Below are 21,096 nucleotides of genomic sequence, written 5' to 3' on the forward strand. Positions count from 1 at the left end.
ATAAGGTGATCTGTGCTTGTTTCTAGTCGAGAAGGATTCAAATACAAAGTGATATTACAAGGTTTACAAAGCTCTTCTCTTAGCATCTAATATTTACAGTAAGCAGCATGCTGTATATTCAAAGAATGTAAACTTTAAACTGCAGCTACAAATATTTACTATAGATTAGATATATAAGGAGGATGATCTAGACATGTTAGCACAAATTCCTGCATTTGTATAGCCAGGAGTATAACCCCACAAGCAATGTCAGGGTTGCTGTCCTTGCTTCTTCACTGCTGTAACACAAAGATTTTTTTATCCACTGTGTTCATAGAACACAGAAGGAATTACTAAGTGCATTTATCCTGACTGTCACAACTTCTCACCTTTCCTTACACCTTTCCCTTCAAGCTCCAGCTGTAGCAAAATAAAAGCTTCAAGCTCAAGAAAAATTATATTCTTCTTGCAAGTTCTACTGACCAAGTAGGAAATATAATAAAACAGGAAAGAAGAAGACAGGAACAGGAAAATTTACAGACTTTAGAAATTCTTATTAATAGGATTGTCCATGCCCAATTACAAGTCCTCTTCCCCCCACCACTGCTTTCCAAAAGCAGTTTATAGCCATTCCCAAAGCTACTTAATGGATTTCTTTTATCATGTCTACAGTTACACTGCTCTTCTGAAATGGAAAGTTTGATTTTAAACTTCTCCTGCTTTCATTTAGTGGATTGTCTCATTTGTATAATCCAACTGCTTCTGCTCCTTGGAAAGCATCCTGTTGTTTTTTTAATTTAATATCTCTCGCTTTCGCCAGATCTTAGCTGGGACGAAAACTTGCAGCTGCATTTGAAACTAAAAATAAAAACCAATATATGCTGGAATAATTGTGGTACAGAGGAGTTTGGTCTTGTTCCTAGATTCTGTTCGAGACATTGACACATGGATTGCCATATCATGACACACACCTGCTCAGAGACATTTTGGTCACTAGCAGCCAAAAATAACAAATATTGGACCACTCCAAAGCTTTCATTATGTCTGGTCTCACACCCTGGCCATTCAAGTCAGACCAAAAATTAGACCCATAGTCCACAAGAGACTCTTGGGCGTGTATAAAAGCTTCTTTAAAAATTTATCCAGAGACAAAGAATTCATCATGCAAATGGATGGGTGGGTTTTTTTTTATTTTGCTCCATTCATTCTCTTGCACGTGAGAAATCCCAGAAGTGAGCCTCACTGCCTCTGTGTTTAAGGATGGGTTTATCTTTCTGAGTGCTTCTAGGTCTGGATGCTTCTGGGAAAGGCTGAGGGGAATGCAAGATTGGAAGAGGAACCTCCAATGGCTATTCAATACTTTTGGAAAATGGTTTCTGAATGAAAACAGTGTAGTCTCTAAAATGTGCCTGTCTCTTACCTTGAGTAAAAAGATTTGATATAAACCTTAAGTAAAATTGCCATTTAGGTGGGTAAAAACATGTGAAATGCACCACAAATTAAAGCAATACTTTGGCTCTCCATGTGTAGGATAAAATTCATCCTTACAACGCAAATATAGTTATTAATACCCATCTACACAGAAACATTTCACTTTTTCCTGGGTGATTTTTTCCTTAGGCTATAAAATCACACCACACCATTCTTTACACTGTGATATGCAAATAACTGTTCAACAGTTCCAGTAGAATTTATATAATGGGCTCCTTTGACATACATTTTACCAACAGAGTAATCACTATTCCATAAATTATTTCAGACCAATTGCAGGGTAACACTTTTCTTCCACACCTGATCCAGTGGGACATACTTCTTAAAAAACCTCAGTAAACTTTTCATCTTGTATTCTAAAAATACACTGCTCTCATAGATCAGACAACAAAAAGTACTCCCTTCAAATTCCAACAACAATTTAGAAGGGTGCAAAGGAGTAAAATGGAGTCCCATTTTAAATCAATTAACATCTTTGAAGTCTGTGAAGAATTTCCTTCTTTTTAGCAATTTCAAGCACAATGCCAGCACTCATCTCTAGCACAGCTACTTCTCTGAAGTAGCTCCAGTTGCAGTAGATGTAACTTCCTCCATATATCTCTGCCTGGAAAATCCAACCAGGCTGTCAGCAGAAAACCTCAACAACCAAGGGTCCAGATCCATATAGGTGGGTAAGAGGGAGTTGGACATCTTAATAGGAATTGGGTGTTTTTGCAGACCTGTGTCTAAAGTGTTTATTGTTTATAGAAACCACTTCTTGTGGAAACATCAAAGACATTTTCACTGATTTGAAAACTATTTGTCCAGAGAATATGTGGATGCCCCATCTCTGGAAGTGTTCAAAGCCAGGTTGGATCAGTGAGTGACCTGATCTAGTGAATGGCATCCTTGCCTAGGGCAGGAGCTTGGAATTTGGTGACTTTTAAAGTCCTTTCCAGTTCTGTAACTCTGATGCTATTTCAAGTCACTTTTTACTTCATTCAGTGCTCATGTTACCAAAAAAAAAAAAAAAAATTAGTGAAGCATGGCTAAAATCGTATATTAAAATCATGTTCAGTGATTTGCAATGTTTTTAGCATGGAACCATTAATCAAATAAAGTTTTCAGGATAAAATTCTTGTATGTGAGCAGAAGACTAAATTTCTCAAATTTAGTAGCTGGTCATGGCATTTAGCAGGCAGAAGACAGGTAGAATTAATTCATCTCAGGAGTTAATATTTCCCATACATAAATATGCTTAGAGAGGAGAGAGGAACTCAGTGTCAGTTGTACAAAGGAAAATTCTGTCCCTGCCTGTCATGAGTTTATATCCACCTCATATAAACACTGCATCATTTCCTATGGATGAAGTCCCATATCTAAAACACCACTTAAAGAACAGACTGGTTTTAAATCATCCCCGAAGTTCTGAGCTGAATTTCGGCACCTCTGGCAACAATAGCAATACTGATTTCTACACAATCTAAACTTCATTGCATTAGAGAGTCCTTGTGCAAAAACCTCAGCAGACAGTGAAAAAAATAAAAAAAGGAGAGGGTTGTGATGGTGGCAGTCATGTTGCATGTTGTGCTTTTTTTCCAGGTATTTGCAGAAGAATGTGGAAAGTACTACTACATCTCCTACCATCTCAAGGGAACAAGCTTCTCCAGGAGCAGCTGCAACAGATCAAACAAGCAGAGGAAGCCTCTAACTCTCATCCCTTTTGGAAGAGCTAAAAAGACAACTCCTGTCTCCCACCCTTGTAATTTAGAAATTAATTTCAGCAGAAAAATAAAATATTCTGAAGGGCCTTCCCCTCTGCCTTGTATTTGTCTCACTTCAGATGTAAAGGGTCTGTGGCAAAACTCCACACTTGTTTACAGAAGTTAAGCCCCATGTTTACCCAGTTATAAGTAAATCAAAGTTTTCTGCCACAGAATTCTGTTTACTCCACTCTCTTGGCTCCCTTCACAGTGCCTTTAGTGACACATCCAAACGTTTTGTGGTTGGTAGCTGTTGTCTCCTAATCTTTAGTGACAGCTCAGCTCAATCTCTGGTGTTTTCCAGGCTTGGACAGAAGACAGAAAAATAAATATCTTTTTTTCTTATACTCACTGACATTTTTCCCCTTTTTTTTTTTCCTTTCTTTTTTTTCTACCAAACGTTCTCTTCAACAGAGGTTTTCTGCTTTTCGCTTTTAATGACTGAGCTTTCAAATTCTGAATTTTAAGTGATCTCTGTGGCCTGAGAGGTTTCTCACCACGTACTCATGCTTAGGAAAAGAGGTTTCTAATGAGAAAGACTTTAAAGAAATTACTAATTTATTTGATGTCTGATGTTGTAAAATTCCTGTACAAAGAAAGAAACATATTCCCCCTTGTTTTTCCTCACCTGCTTTGCTTTCCATTTTAGAAGAGAGAAAAAGGGCCAACAGTACAAGAAAAATATGATGAAGAGCAGTGTCAGAAGATGGCCTGTGAGACAGAAAGCAGTAGTGTTGAACAGCTCTGGTCACTTGTAGTCACACGAGCGAGAAGAAAGGAAGAATTTATCAAGCCGACACTGTCTCCCTGCTCCGAGCGCAGAGACCGATCATTTTCTGTCTCCTGGCTAGTCTTTGTAATAAATATAGGCTTGGTGTGTAATGAAAACCAGCTGAGTGTTTCTCAAGGTACAGATGCTTTCTTTTCTTCTGATTCCAGCTAAGATTGTTCTTACTCTTCATAATCTCTCACAGCTGCCAAAAATCCATCTTATCGTTGCATGAGGTGAAGTTTCCATTAACAGCTATTATGGTAGCAGAGGTCAGGCGTCCAGTGTCAAACGAGCTGCTAAAGAGAAACACTGGGCTAGAAAATCCTGTACTAGGGAAGAAAACCTCAGCTGAGGTGTGTTTTATTATGAATCAGAATCGTTGTTATGTGCAGATGTGGCTGGGCCCTGCTGCTGACAGACCAGCTTCTGGTGTCCGGGAAAAAGACAGGGAAATTTGGGGTGTGGATGAAGTGGGAATACACATCCACTTGGCTGGCCAAAGAGGAATTTTGATAGTTTTGATGATGTTTGTTCTGTCAGCCAAGCAGACTGGCTGCTGCTCAGGCTGAAGGGCTCTAATGAAGGAAGCTTTGGCCATAAACATCACTCGCCATTTCAGCACTCACGTTGCTGCAGGTGTGGTTCCTGACTCCCAGTAATGGCTGGGGAATAAAATAAAAGCAATAATGATAAAAGCCCTTAGTTTCCAATCACCTAATGGAAAATGAGAACTTTCCCTCAAAAAGAAACAGTGCTATCTCAAACACCTTCTTTTTGAAAAGACCTTCCTCTAGTTAAAGCTTCTGGATTGAGTACATTCTTTGTGAATAACAATATTTTAAGGCCCTTCTAGTATGATGGCATATTTTCTTTTGGAATTACCTACCTCAAATACATACTGCCTGGAAGACATTTTAAATAGAAACACCCTGAATGTGTCTTTATAATTATCTACATGATCAGTACAATAAAGCTATAATCATACAGGCAGACAAACTTTGCAGTGCCAAACGTTAATTGTCACTGTGCTACACAGTGAAACAAGGACAGAAGTAAGCAAATAAAAAAATAAGTTTCAATAAATTTAGGAATTGCTTTGCAAACAATTTTAAAATAATGAAATGCACAGTTATTTGGAAAAGCCTCACCAAAATATTGACTATGCAATGTATTTTTAAAATTACTTTGAAGATATAAAGGAATAAAATATTTTCAGAAAATACTGGCTATTTTTCAAAGAATCATAACATAATTATAGGTTTGAATCAAAAGGATGTTGAATAAAAAACACACTATCTTTTAAAAGATTAATGAAAATGTTTTTCACTTGTCTCAACTATACAAAAACTTGTTTTATAGAGCACACAGTTGGCCTATAGACACCAAAGTGTTTTGGGTTTTTTCTTTTCCTGACTGGGAGAAGACTTACATATAGGTCATGATACCTGGTGGAAATCTGGTCTGTTTCAAAGTATGGTGATAATAGGAATTCCAGATTGATGGGCATCTCAGCTGGATTAATGGAAACAAGGCATGAAAGTAAGAACATGCATTAGTGAATAAAGAAGATACACTCTGCTGTTTAGAATTGCACTTTGAGTAACTGTGAGTGACAATAGATTACAAAGAACATTTCTCAAGGTGTTGTTTATGCTGAAACAAATCTTTTGTAACCTGCGTTCTGCTCCTTAATTCTGGGGTCCTCCTTAAATACAAGACTGAGATAAAATGGTCAAACAGTTAAAACAGTAAAACAGGCACAACAGTTGGACTTCATGGTCTTAGAGGTCTTTTCCAACTTAAATGATTCTCTGATTCTACAACGTCAGCACTTCTATTGTCCTCTCAGTACTACAAGCAAAAAGAGCAGTCTGCATGCACTAAAGTCTGACAAAATGATTTTCAAGGCTCCTGAAGTTTAGCACTTTTCTGCCTTCCAAGCAAAATGGGAAGTGAACCCAGACTGAAAGCAGAACAAGGTGGGCTGGCTGAGGGAGGCTGCCACAGCCTTTGCCAGGCAGCCACATCTTGCTGTAGGGCTGGCAAACTTTTAAGCTGCCCTTTGCATGCCAACTCTCTCTCTTTCCTTCATAAAGGGAGGATTTTACCACCCTACTTATAAATACAAAATATAGGAAATGGTATCTGAGGTGGACAGGAGAAATTGTCACACAAATCACTGATGGATGAGATCAGCAAAAACACAAATATGATAAATTCAAGACAGGAACTGAAATAAGAAAAAAAAAAAAGCTAAAACAAACTAAAATCTGTTTCTACCATCAAGATGCAGCTCTAGACATTAATGCCACGGAAGATGTGGAGACAAAACCTGATAATAAAAAGTTATTGCAGGATACATGAACAGAAAAAATATAGATTTGAAAGCAATGTTAAAAATGCTTGGCTTTTATCAGCATCACACTCAACGTAGCTCATGATTCTTTTGCTTCCTTAGCATTACACATTTCTTTGTGGACTACTACCAAACACCAGCAGCTGCAAGGATAGGGATGGGGCTGATTTAATGGAGCAGCTCCCTTACTCCCTCTAGTTTCTGTCTTCCTCACAGTAGGAATCCATCACATTTATATGCACCAGAGCAGAAATAACAGTATTTCCAGTTAAAACTCTTAACACAAATTAAGCTCTGCTTCGTTGGTTACTATTAAGTCAAGAATTACTTTTTATCCCTGAGAATTTTTTTTTATAAAAGTCAGATGTTTTAATCCATGTTTCTTAGACAAACTTTTGATTTCATTAAAAATTGACAATTATAAACTAGAAGTACGACATTTGTTTAAAAAAAATGGATTGAGAAAATATTAGCGCAATCACGCTAAAAATGCCTTTTGTCACTCTTTTGATTAGGGTCCTTGATGAAGCAACTTCTTTTTAGCTGTTTTACAATTCCTTCTCTTGTTGAACCTGGTGCTTCATGAGAGGTGACTGAGCCCTAGGCCACAGGGGAACAGGGGTGCACAAAAATTCCAATGTAGTTCTCACTAGTCATCATATCCACACTCCCAGACAGATTTTTCATTGGGGCACCCTTTGGGTTTCTTTCCATAGATAATTGAATTTCCAAGTAAAACACAAATTGAACAGTTTTACATTAAAAAAACAGCTTTGACAAATAACTTTCAACCTGTCCTACTCATTACTACACACTTAGTATTTCCATGTGTGCTGAGGAGATGATATTATACCTGGGTTAATCATGCATGCACCAAAATACACAACTGCACCTTCAGCATCTGCAGGAGAGTTCTGACAGGCTGGCAAATAACCCAGGAGCTGTTTCTGAGTTTAGCAACTGGAAAATAAAAGCATCAGAGGCACCAGGGCAGCAGAGCAGAGCAGGGCTGAGCTGGTTTTATTTTCTGCATAAGCAGAATGGAGCATGGCTTGTTTTTCTGTCAGTGAGCCAGAAGTTCATAGGTAGTGGGGCTGAGCTGATCCAGAGGTAACTGGAGGGAATTTCACTCACACTCCAGCACTGTCCTCTCAGCACAATGCTGGCTACTTCCAGCACTAGCTTTTCTTCTCCCCTCCACCTCCTCTGCCCTTTTCATTATTACTGCTACACTCAATAAGGTAGCAACATATGTGCTGTTTTTTCCCAGTCCAGCAACAGTAAGTGTTAAGTAGATGATAGCTCCAAAATGCAACGTGTATATCATATTTTGTGACTAACACAATCTCCCAATCAGGACATTTTGATCTTCCAGTTATAGCTAGGGACTTTGGCAGGAAATGATCTTTTTACATGCTCTCATAAACTCTCAAGAAAGTCTGGTTTTGTTTCGCTCTTTCTGCTAAAGAACACCAATAGTTTCTCTTTGGTTTCCCAGGGTATGTTTACCAAGCTGATAAAGACTGCAAGATGGACCAAAAGAAACACTTGGTTTATTTTCTTTCATTTTGGCAGTGGTAAGAGTGTGGAGTCCATTTTAAAAACAGGAGAAAAATAATTGGCGTGTCCCAGTTATTTTTTATACACAGGCACACATGAATGCATGCACACACAGATTTTAGGGTTTTTTATGGGTACCTTCTTGACTTGCAGCCAAGCCATGTCAATGCGAGCCAGCTCATGTATTTAATTGTATCAGCATATAATGGCAGACAGATTTTCTTCCTTTCTGTGCTGCAGCACGAGAAGCTTTCCTAGGAAAGCTTGTTTTTTACTAGGAAACAGGAGAGTACATGGTTAAGGAAGCAAATCCCTTGCTTCCACCATCCAACAGAGATTAGAAAGGCAGACATATCCAGATGATAAACTGAAACACCGTATCGTGCCCTCTGCGTAATTTGTGGAGTACATGCCTGAACTAATAAACGCCTCAGGGAATAGTTAGTGGTGAGTGGAAGCCTTAAGTGTAGTGGTTACATTAAAATCAGGCTAGACTAGCTAATGTTTTGCTTTTAGGTACAGGCAACAAAACAGAAGCTGCAGTCCAAAATTCAGAAAAATCTGCTGAACTTTCAGCCCTCTGTGTCTCTGTCTCCCTTTCCACAAACACACAAACCTCGCAGTAAATTCCAACCAGGAAATAACAAAAAAATGCTTGGAAAACACAGACATTACTGTTTTGTTATTATGGTTAACATTCAGCAGAATATGCAAAACAATACACTTTATGCCTTTTAGGCTTAAAACTTCCATCAGAGAACAAAAAGGAGTGCAAGTTCTTTATCCAGAGTGTTGGGTTGAAGGTAAGGTCATTGCTTGCCAGCAGGCTCTGACTGACTCTAATTTAACATTTTTTATACCACTCACCTGTGGCTGGGGAACATGTCATTAGCACACAGGAAACATTAATCTACAGATTAATGCCATAAAAAAAAAACTTTTACACAATCTTTACTCAACAAAATAAAGGCAGCTTACAAAACATTAACCCTTGGAATACTACAAAGCAACCACCTAGTAAGAGCTCCAAGTGGATGCTACTCTGATAATTGTTTTCTTCATCAAGTCACACCAGTTTTGCATCAGTGTGAGGGTACTTATCCCAATACTGTTCCATTCTTTTGCCTTCATACTCACAGACCTTAAATTAGGGAACTGGTTATGTGTATTTACTGCATTTTGACTGTTTGGAACCACCTTCAAATGGTTTTCAGAAACAGGGTGGGTGATCACTCTGTAAACCCCCATGTTTCAGGCCAGTCAAGAGCCCAGCACATACTGCTATTTATTCATTATTTATTTTTATCAAGCACTGTGGTCCATCTTGAAGCAATTGCATTGCTGTGTGAAGGCATCTCCATGCTAGCTCCATCTGCTTATGAAACCAAGTAATGTTTTGGGGTAGGAGGGTAGAGACAGAGGGGATTTGTGGATGGACACAGATTTCTATGCTCTTGTCTGTTTACCAGAAGAATGCAAAATTTTTTGCTGCTTCTGAGGTGATATTTAGTTCTTGTGCTGAATCCCCCCAATTATTCTCTTTCCTTTCTTATATTTAAGTTCAAACTCCTAAAATAGGGAGTTTCTAGACATTATAAATGGTGTAACCAATAACACTCATTTTCTCTTAGATTTTTATAAATCTATATACCTGCAGAGAGCACATTCAGTATTCTTGCCGGTATGCAACTAAATTTGAGGACATTTTCTTTCTATTGGTACCTATAAATGAATACGTATAGATGAAGAAAGAGAACATTTATATTTAACCTTTCAATCTGTGCTTTTAGAAATGTAGCACATAGTTTCACCAGTAGCATATTATCACTGCTTTTACTTTTCAGGTTTTTTTCATAACAAAAAGTCTGTCATCCAGTCCTCACTGTTACAAAAGCATTTAGTTAAACTAGTTAAACAAGTTCAGATTGTTGCTGGAACCAGGGTGGAAATATTTACAGTAAAACTCACCTGGCTTCAAGTATTGTTCCAAAGTTGAAATTCAGCCCAGTCTTGGAAGTTCACAAAGGTTCATTAGCTTATTTGAGCAAAACCCAGGCTCGTTTTCAAGTAAACTTTGGCTGATATTTAGTTCTAGATAAAGGGCACAGTATGATAGTGTTATGATTAAAATGGCTTGAATGAGAACCCTCTGTTCCCTCTTGAGAAGTGGAAGAGAAACATTATTGTTTTGGTTACCCCTTCAACACTCATAAAATCGGCCACTCACTTTTGGAGGGAGGTTTACTGCTTGTGCTCACAAATACTCACCCAGCAACCAAAGGATTTACACAGTCAGCTGAAAAATACAAAATGTGGGCAAGTGAAAGCATGGCTGGCAATTTAGGGAATTAAAATGTCTCCAAAAGTGAATGAGCAAAGTGTGTTCTACCTCAGCAAAAGACTAAAAGGGAAAACAGTATCTTCTAATTCCTTACAGACTTAAAACTATTCCACATCATTATCAGCATTTGACCGATTTATAAATTAATTGTTTCTTATTGTCCATTAACCCAGGGACCCAGATTTTAATGCAGCTCAGATCCAACCAAAAAATCTTTCTAATCAGCTGGGAAGATCCTTAATGAAGTTTAAGGACACACTGAAACCTGGTCTGTCCTACCATGCCATATTGCACATTACTAATCTGCAGAGAGTTACAGCTAGTTTGTCAGGATTAAACAAGGGAGGAATGAGAGAGTATTACCTCCTCTGAGGCTTCAAATCAGTTTTCAGTCTGCTGTGATGACCCTGGCCACCTTCAAGGCTCCCTGGAGAAAAGAAGGAAAGGAAATTAATAAATAGGGGTTCACAAAGATGGCTGCAGCTCTAAAGGGCATCCACTGCTCTCTTTTCTCATCCCATAGTATATTGTGAAGAAAGACTGCCTCAACCATATGAAAATATAATAAAGTGCATATGTTTCTTTTATATATGGAAAAGGTATGTAATTAGTTTTAGTTTAAAATAAGAAAAAAAATGGGCTGGATGAATGTGTGCCCACTGCAAAAGAGAAAAGAGCACTTTTTTTTTTTTTTACTTTTTTTTAGAAAGGAATCTTCTTAAAAATTCCTAGTAAAACAAGCAGATGGACTAATTTCACTTAAGCTAAAAATAATACACAAGTGGATAAAGCCAAACTTGAATCTCCCTTTGCAGGGAGTGTCAGGTATATATTTAGAGGGATCCACATTTTCCTTGGCGGCTTGGGACAGGAATCAAAGGCATACCTTTGCTGCCTAACAAATCATTATCTTTACCTTTACTGCTTAGGAAAAGAGGACCAGCAGTCTCAGTTGAGTATTGAACCTTCTGGTTGTCCACATAGTTTTTACTTCATTCCCTGGCTCCACTTTGGAGTCTTCCAGCCAGCTCTCTTCAAGACGAATGTGGAACGGAGAATTTGCAATCTGGATTCAAGGAGGGAATGCTCCATGACTCTGGATCTTGAAGCTCTACCTTGGTTTGTGCTTAATGATAGAAATACAACTGAATGGATTTTTCCAAGGCATGGTAATGTTTTCAAGAGGCAAGAAAGGCTTTTAGGAAACAGCCTTGCCCTGTGCCCTTATGGCATGTTAGAAAACCTGGTGCAAGTTCAATTTGTATACATGCAGATATGACCATTATTATGGTCATATCATATAGAGATACTGCCCCTCTCTTTGACAGGTATGTCAGGAAATCAAGGATATTTCACAAAATTCCAGGTTTGATTGTGGAAACAACTTGATATAGTGCAAAAATAACAGACCTTCTATTAAAAGCATAGATCTGCCCTTCCTAAAAAAGTGGAATATACCAGATTTTTGGGTTTCTCTTAATCAGCTACTTCTGATTTTTCTACTTAAACAAGGGAATCTTCCCTCTTTCATCTCAGTCTGAGCTTTTCCTTATATTTTCTCTTCCCTGACCTGCTGAGGATGGGAGTTACAGAGCAGATTTGGTGGGTGCCTGGTGTCCAGCTCAGGGTCAACACACAGCACAAAGCAACCATAATCATGGGGTTAAGCATGAGGAGCAAGGGGAAGGGAAAAGGAAAAAGGCAAAGAGAGAAGGGAAGGGAGAAGTGGAAAAGGAGATGGACCTTTTTGAGAGGTGGTAAAAAACAACTTAAACCAATCCTTTTACTTATAAAAACTAAACCAAAATTAATCACAAGCTGAAAAATATAGATCTTCCATATTTATACCAGGTTGCCCTTTGGAATACAATCACATTCTAAATCATGACTATGCAGAGTAAATAGTACTAGGTAGTCTAATTTCTATTTATAATTTAAAGTATTTCTGAAGTGAGCAATCCCTGAGTGAAGAAAGAATGTAAACTCAGAATATGTGTTCAGTAACATTTGCTTAGTGAAAAAAAAAATCTTTAGAGTTGCTACTGTGGCTTACTATTAAATCTGAATGATTTATGTGCTAAGTTATTAAAAGTAAATCAAATAAACGCATGGGAACACCAGTCAGTCCTTTTGCTCTTGCTAAATCCCCCTCAGGTTATTTCTCATATATCAGCAGTGTGGCCAAGCAGACTGCAGGGCTGTTCAAGTGTCATGATAATATTTTGGCATCTTCAATAAGCAGTGACAAAGGGGAAGACTTTTGATACTCCCAAAAAGTGTTTTGAAAATGTTTATTCTTATAATTATGACAAGTTGTGTTAATTAATGCTGAAGGACCCTTCTCATGTCACTTTCCTAAAATTACTCTTGTCTTAGTGTCTTGAACATTTTCAGGACATATTTGAGACCCTATGAAATATATTTATGTACATGAAACATAAAATACATTTTCAGAGTTGCAATCCTGCAGTCTTACTCTATTTTCTTCTTCCAAGTTTCACAGTGATTAAGTTTCAACATCAGTTTTCTTAATGAGTCATAATATCTGAAAATGATTTTACTATAATTCATGTTGAATCAATGGTTTGGGTTGGAAGGCACCTTAAAGATCAGCCAGTTCCAGGCTCCCTGCCATGGGCAGGGACACCTTCCTCTAGATCAGGTTTGCTCAAGTAGAATGTGTCCCTGACCATGGCAGGACAAATTAAAGTTAAGTTACCCAAGTTAAAAGGATTTAAAATATACCTTCAATCAAAAAGACTTACAGGCATCGTCTCAGGCTTTTTCCCAATGTGACTATTCTGCACAGAATATTGCAAACCATACATAAATTACATTCATTTTTATAAGGATATCTTTCAAATTATGTTCTCTGTCGTGGAAACTTTCCCATGCACAAAGAACTTCCATTATATTTAACTTTATTCTAATCCCAGTTATGCTTGTCAGGATTCATGAAAGCTCAGTGCACTCATTCAAGCTGGGAGAGAACAGACTTTAGAGGACTATGCCTTTTTGGAAGGCTCCTCTTTCAGGTTCATCTATGATGAAATAAATAGTTTGGGCCCATGTTGTTTCTCAAGGAGGCTTACAAAGAAATTGTCCACGTTTAGGATCTCAGCCAGTGAAACCATTTCCCTTTTATATTATTTCTCACTGGAACACCAAGATGGAAAATTCATCATATTTGCTGAAGGAATAAAACATTGTTTTTATGTATGAGCATGCTCCCCAGCGAACCAGCTCCCATGGCTGTCATAGACACACAAAAATATCACTGGTTTATATCACTATTTGTGTGTTCTTACCTGGAAAATTGTCACCATTTCTAAATTGGGATGTATCTGTGAAACTGCCTTTGAAGAAGTCTACCCATCACTTCTGAAGACATCTCAAAGTGCTTTTCAGTGTGACCTGTTTATCAGGCAAGACTTGGAAAAAAATGCATGAATAAAGGCATTTGTTTGGATATTATATTCCAAAAGAATGTTAACACTCAGTGTTTTCTTTCCACATAAAATGTTTTCTTAAAAAACAACAAAACCCATTAATATCCCAACATAATTTTCTTTCCAAAGAACCTCTCCTGGTGTCCCACGTAAGTTAAGTTGGTTGGTTTGGATTCCCAAGGATTAGGTTCTAAGTTAGACTGCAAAATACAGGTACTGGAAACCTTCACAAGGGGGCCACCATTCTTCTTTGAAGACCAAAAAATGGCAGATGGAAATGGCAAAACATTTATGCCAGCACACGTAGCACAAACAGCTCCCTTAAGGAATCCTCACATAAACTGCAGACAAAAAAGGTATTTCAGCCAAACTTTTTGGATTTGGATTGCCTCTAAATCTACAGACAATACAGAGGAAGCATTTGTTATGCTGGGAGAAAATACTTATTTTTAAATAGCTCCCATTTTCCTATTAAACAGAATAGCACTTTTATAAAATAAAATACAGGGGAAGAGCGAGCAATCAAATATGAGATTATTCTTATTAATTCTTATTATTTCATTACACTCAAGGAATAGTCTGCAAATACCATCTGCAGGTAAATCTTGGAATTAAATTGACACAAATTGCAGTGCAAGACCACCTCTGAGTTCAAAAGTCAGTCCCTTCCATTCCATTTTTTCCAAGCCATTTTCAAATTCCAGAAGAAATTTTAAAATCCTCAAAAAAATTATAATGTTATGATGGAGAAAAACAAATAACTGTTTACAAGTGCTACAGCTCATTTCAGATTCTGAAAAAGCTGAATTGCATTTTAAAAAATCTGTAATTTTTAAAAAAATCAGTTTCCATTGGGCATTACAAATGATATATAGATAATTCTGTAAGTCTTTGGAAGTTCAGGAGAAAAATATGAATTTTGTCTCAAAGCACAATCTTCCTATTCCCCTCTCCACAATCAAAAAAGGTTAAGCTATTCTCTGAACCACTTATTTTTGGGTCAGCAAAGTAAGAGCACTGCTAAAATGTAAGGTTTCATCTTTCAGCAGGAAATGTCTGCCTGGAGTAAGATTTTCTTTTGCAGCAGCCCTGAGCTGATGGCAGCAATCACTTACACTGCAGGGAAAGTGAAGGAGAGAACAAGTACCAGGTCCTGTAGGCAAAACTTGATGGAAAAGCTGAACAACCTTTTGAAAGGGGCTGTTTCCATTCCAGAGGGAGAGTGGTAGGTGTTCTCTGACACTGCCTAGTTTATTTACAGAAATGTCTAAGGTGTTCTTTCCTTGAGTACAAGTAAAATCAAGAAAGTTTTCCAGTCACTTTTCCAAACCCCTCTTAGTCAACAGCTGTTTCCCCAGGGACACCTTCTCAATTCTGCACTGAGCTCTGTCTCCTGTCCCTGCTCCTACATCAGATTCTTTCATCTCTTCCTTAACTCTCTCACAGATGTGCAAACAGTCAAAAAAGAGAGGCTGGGAGAACTGTTCTTGCTTCCAATTGCCTTCAGTGAGCCTTTCCTGTGTCCTGTGAGGAGACCCTGTGTAGGTGACTGCATGTCACCCTTTTGGGTGGCAGCAATATCTTCACAAATGTTTCATTTCCTTTAAGGCCCTAAAATTGCATTGGCTCACTAATTCACTTAGGTTTTCAGGAAACTTAATTTCAGCTATAGAGTTTGTTTTTCCTATTTTCTTTCTTCAATTTAAATAATCTTTACTATATTTTAACAATGCATTTGAAAGCACTGATGATCAATAAGAAGAGAGTATTCCCCAGAAAACAGGACTATATGAAATAAGCAGAATACCTAGAAAGCAACATTAGATTAATATCTATTACTTCTTAACAGGGAAAAAAATTAAGCAGAAGGGAATGCTGTTATCTGAAAAATTCAGATGGTTAGCCAGGAAAAGCCAAGAACTTTTTCAGAGTCACTAAGATGAATTGTAGATTTCTGAGGAGGTGCCACTCTATTCATTGATTTAGTGGTTTCTCATGCTAACAAACCTCAGAGCATGAGAGATAAAAGGCTTTCATTTCATCAGCCACCTCCAAAGAACAGGTACAACTGGTGTCAATGGGCATAGAAGAAAGTGAAAGTACACCAGGAATGATTTATGATTTTCTTGAGGCAATGATACTTTTCCTTTTTTTTGAGCCCAAGAAGCAACCAGTAGTGTCAACTTTGGATATCTCAAAAGTTACAGCAGCAACAACAGCAATAGATAATTCTGACACCAAACCAATCTGAGGTGGAATTAGCTCCACTTTCAGGATGGAAGTCCTGTTCAAACCCAGCTGGACTACCAGCTCATTTCAAGCTTTCTGCTGACTTTATATTGAGTGCTAATGATCTCCAGCTAATTCCAGATTGGAGTTAAGAGCTTACAACAGAAAGTGACCTTTGCTGTCCCAGAGGAAAAGAGGGAGTGAAATGATTATCTGAGGCTATTTGTTAGGTCTGAAAACCCACTTAATGGATCAATAAATCAAGCAGTGAATGAAGCTGGTTTAGAAGGCAGGTGTGTGGATTCTGGTAGTAAAGAGGTGTTTCATGTGAGAGAACAGTGTGGGTTATGTTAGATGAATGAAATCAACTGAACTGTGTCACATAAATCCCCAAAGCAGGATGGCATTTGCTCTAACTTTACTCTCTCCTCTTGTAAGAACACAGAAAAACACCCTTGGACACGTAACTTGCACAAAATGTGTGCACACAACATGTATGTAATATTTGGTGAGTTTTAATGCAGTACACTAGTAACAGATAAATGAGTGTTTAGAAAGGTAGATCAGTCAAGGGCTGCCAGGAAACATCTAAGACTGCTTAGTGCTCACATTTAGGTATTTTCTCATGTAAGACAGAATAATACATCACTGAACTGCCTTCAAAGAAAAATGATGGACAGGACAAAAAGAGGACCAGCTTGCTTACAAAATTAAAAGCAAAAGAAGCCCTAAACTTCATCCTTCCTGTCCTGCCCATGGCATGGTATAAGGGAACTCCACAGACAACTTCTTTTTCCAAGTGATATTCAGTTTACCAGCAGATGTAGAGAAAACTACCACAGGAAATGCTGCAAGAGCCACACACATTATCCCAAGAGTGCTCCCTTAGTCCATCAGTGGTCCTGATTAAGAGTGACATGTAAAAGGCTATCAGAATATCTGTCCTGGAATATTTTAAGATGTTTTTGCCAGTTAAGGTTTTTTTAATTATTAAAATGTGCCAGACTGGGAGTTTTTTACAAAAATGGTAGAAATAGCAGAGAAAACAGGCTTGCTCTCTGACAACACATAATACTTTAATTCATGTAAATATGAATACAGTGTGCTGTAGTGTACCACAGTGCTCAGAGTGCTCACTCAGCAGAAAGATTTACTCACTAAAGTCACACTTCTTCCAGTTCTTCTCATTACATGCTCATGTATTACAGTGGAATAAGGCCAGAGCCTTATTCTATTCCATGTTAAATAAATAAGCACAGAACAACTAGGTAGCATACAAACTTCTTTTTCCCATCACAGATCTCAAAAGAGTACATATGAATGTCCCCTTGCCCCCAGAAAACTTTGTAACAGCAGTCTGGAGTATGATTCTTGTGTAAAGCCAATTCCAAACCAATACCCACTGATACTATCACTACAGAACCTTCCTCCATACAAATTTGTCCCAGACAGTACATTTTTGAGCTAAATCCAATAATCATCCTGAAACAGCATTTTCCAAATGTTTTCCAGTCCATAACAGGCAGTGTCTAGTAAAGCATTTAGTATAACCTTGGTAGGAGGAAACCTATACTTCCAGTAAATCTTTCTAAGCATTCAGAAAATATTAAATTGGAAGGAACTGTTAGTCTGTTGGGATGTGATAAAAATTCAGTATCAACCTAGACAATCACAGAAGTTGCTTAGCATCAAATAAAGTCAGGTGCAAAATGCTTAGCTTAAATCAGGAAAACTGTGTGCACAAAGCCAGAATGAAGAATGATTAAGCAGCAGCTGTTAAGAGGTTTTTAGGAGCACCATGGATCACAAGCTGAACGTAAATCAAAGTTGTGTTCTGTGGAGAGAGGCAGGCATCACATTGGGATGTGTTTTACAATATTGCCTGGGAAAGACTGGAGATGGAGCCCTTCCTGTGACTGTGCCAGGACACTTCTGGATGCCTGCCCTGGAAACACCAAACTGGAAACAAAGTTGTCTGCAAAGGGGTGGTTGAGAATAAGTGATAAAACAAGGGGAAGGAGATGAGGAGACAGGGGAGGGTGAGAAAGGAGAAAGGAAAGGCTGAAGCTCCTTAATCAAGAGAAAACAGGATGAGGGTGAGAGCTCTGTTCAAGTAACAGAAATGACAAGAGCTCTCAAACCATGTGGACTTCCAGGAGTACACAGACATAGAGTTATGGAATTAAACTTCACCAGCAAAGACGAGTTATGCACTGGGGGGAAACTATCAGGTAAAGCATGGGCCCTCCATCCCTGGAAGCCCTGAAGAGAAAAGTGTTAAGAGACACAAATGTACTTGATTCTCCCACTGGGGCAGGAGAGACCTCAGCAGGCCCTTTCCAGCCTTACATTCAATTATCCTGTGATTCTACAAAACTATTGCCATCACAGTATTATTCCTCTCTTTAGAAACTGTGCAGCCACTACTGAAATAAAATAAAGGGAGAAGAGGGGGCGATGAGTTTTTTTAATAAGTTTCTTGCGATGCATGTGAGTCCCTTATAGGCTCCTGGGTGCCTATTAAGGAAACCTCCAGATGGATACAAGTCTAATATTTCCCTTTTTGTCTTCTTTTTTACCCTCACTACGATTATTTAGATTCCATTTTGTTTATACTAATCTCAGTGCATCACATCCTCCACAGCAGTTTTCAAATACATCCCCTCAGAATAGCTCAAGAGATCCCCTGCATGATAAAGAAGTGCCAGGAATCTTTTTCTTCTTCTCTCTTTTTTTTTTTTAAATGAACATGTTTTTGAGTTAATAATATGCTGAGGGAGCAGCTGCACTCAGCAAAACTCCAGCTATAAAACCCTGAAAAGCTTGTGTTTCTTTCACATCATACTGCAGCCAAGCCAGCTGAGCCTACATCTGCCTCAAATCACTGGCAGGTAAAGTTTGTGTCTCACTACAGGGATGTAGTCCCACTGGGTTATTTTATTTATTTGAAGCAGAGCAAACTGAAACATTTGGTTTAGCTTGAAATCATGTTTCTCCCCAAAGTTCACATGAATTTCAACAGACTTTTTTTTTTTTTTTTTTTTTTTTGCACTGTTTTGTTTTGATGTGTCTGTTTTTATTGCATGTGCTGCATACTTGCAGCCACAAACAAAAGCCATAAAACTGATGGGGGATTGCCATGGCTGTTTGTGCTGCCATGTGCTTCAGGGAGCATGACAAAGGAACATGGTGCTTGTATTTGCAAATTCTAAAACAAAGAAACTCAAGGTGGGCAGCACCGAGGCCAATTTGAGTTAACTAACTCTAAAACTGGTGGGGCATACATACATATAACAGCAATCCAAATTTCTCAGCTTTTTCTCTCCATCTAGCCCTGTTAGCTTTTATTAGTTTTGATGTTCCTCTTGCTATTTGCATCCACATTCCCTTAAATCATTTCTGTTCCCATAAATCCCTTCTGTATTGCCAACACTGCATTGAGTTTGTCTTCTCAGATTGTCATTCCAAACAAATGCTGGGAAAAATTGTTTTCCAAGCTCTTAAGTCACACATGCACATACCACCCAACTGATTTGGGGAGTACTGCTCCACCAAATCATAATATTCAAGGTTAACTGTGCCAGTTAAAGAAAACATTGAGCACAGGTGATAAGATCTTCCTGTGCTCTACAATCCTCCCTGCTCATCCTTGGAGACCTTCCTGCTCCCACCTCCCCTTTCACCTGCTCCTCCTCACGACTCAGGAACTTCAGTCACACAGATTTGAAGGTTGGCTTAAATAAACTTCTTCCAGCAGTCCTCTCCAGCATCAATGACTCTTTGTCCTTCCTTTACTATCAGATAAAGCTGTTTTAAGGATTATTCTGATCTGTTTATTTACAGTTTTGAATTTATACCTTGTGCTTAGCTTTCCACATGAGAGGTCTACATTCTGGAGTTGCCAAGGCGATGCATTTAGCCAGAAAAAAATCAGTTAACATAGGTACTTCAACAATTATCCTGGAGAAACAAACATCAGTAAGTTTGACCAGATCAGTTAATTACAAATATCAGAAGACACTGATGGCAAATATTCTGTGGCTTCTTAGCTGCTTTGAGAGGAAAAAGAGGGAATTATTTGGGAAAAAAATTGAGATTAATGAATAGGTTTCACTACATGAAGGAAAGCAAGAAATTAGTGCCCAAGCCCGGTGGAAAGACACAAATAAAATACTTGCGCATGGAAAGAGAATTCCTTTTGCTTGTGTTTATAAATAAAGCACGTAAACAGTTGATTTTGGACTTTGCAACTCAGTGAAAATGTGAGTCAGAAAGTGTGAATTAATGTCACCAGATGTAGCCACTGACCTACTTAAATTAAGACGACAACTCTGACACATTATCAAAAACAACAGAGTGCAAATGAAAGTCAACAGAAAATGACTTTTCTACTCATTTTACAGCACTCTTATGATCTCAGTTCTCAAAGCAAACCTCCTGCAGCTTTTATCTGACTTCCATGGCACAGAAATTCATGGCACAGGGATGAATGGCAGCTGCCAGTCCTGCTCAGAGCACTGACAGTGGCTACCTGTCAGCCAGTGCACCTGTGACCTGCAGTGAAAAAGTCACAGAGGAAAAATAAACAACACAGACACAACATGAACTGCCTGTATAATTTGGCAAACATAAGCATAAAAGTGCCAAATGATCTTTCATGCCATGGATGCACAGAAATATCAAGGACTCAACTTAGGTCAGCAATAACATGAGGTGTATTTCTCTCATCCTTCACACATACTGATCCTCTGAAAAATCTCCAAAGGGGAAAATCCTATAGTCTCTCATTAAGGATTGTTCAAAAGCTTAATTGTCTGCAGAAATCCAGGTGGGAGGCACTTTGCATCATTTCTTATCATCTATATATGTGGCTGACATTTTGGCTCTTCCCCTCCTGCTCCTCATCAATATCACTGCATGAACCATAGGGACACACTAATCTTTGCTGATAAAGTCAAGGAAAAGGTCTTATTACCCTACTCTGTATCCCATATTATTCCCTCAATAAGTATCTGTAAGAAATATCAGACCTGATTTATTTCTTTTTTGTACTTCCACTACCTCCAGCAAACTCCTGATATATTTTTAGAATCATTACTTTCTGCCTTTTATGTACATTTTCCTGATTAATTGACTTATGCTAGGCCATCTGATTTTATTGCTATAACCCCCACACT

At 38.2% G+C, this 21,096-nt stretch overlaps 1 long non-coding RNA gene across 1 annotated transcript; it reads right to left on the minus strand.

Annotated features, from left to right (window-relative positions):
* Window positions 1-10,607: 10,607 nt before the first annotated feature.
* LOC116996205 lies at window positions 10,608-13,641 on the minus strand. Its single transcript, XR_004417908.1, has 3 exons — window positions 13,550-13,641; window positions 11,158-11,307; window positions 10,608-10,668 (listed from the first exon to the last, which is right to left on the minus strand). It is a non-coding gene; the product is annotated as an uncharacterized LOC116996205 (long non-coding RNA).
* Window positions 13,642-21,096: the final 7,455 nt, after the last annotated feature.

Source organism: Catharus ustulatus, chromosome 5 (assembly GCF_009819885.2).
Source record: "Catharus ustulatus isolate bCatUst1 chromosome 5, bCatUst1.pri.v2, whole genome shotgun sequence".
NCBI lineage: Eukaryota > Metazoa > Chordata > Aves > Passeriformes > Turdidae > Catharus > Catharus ustulatus.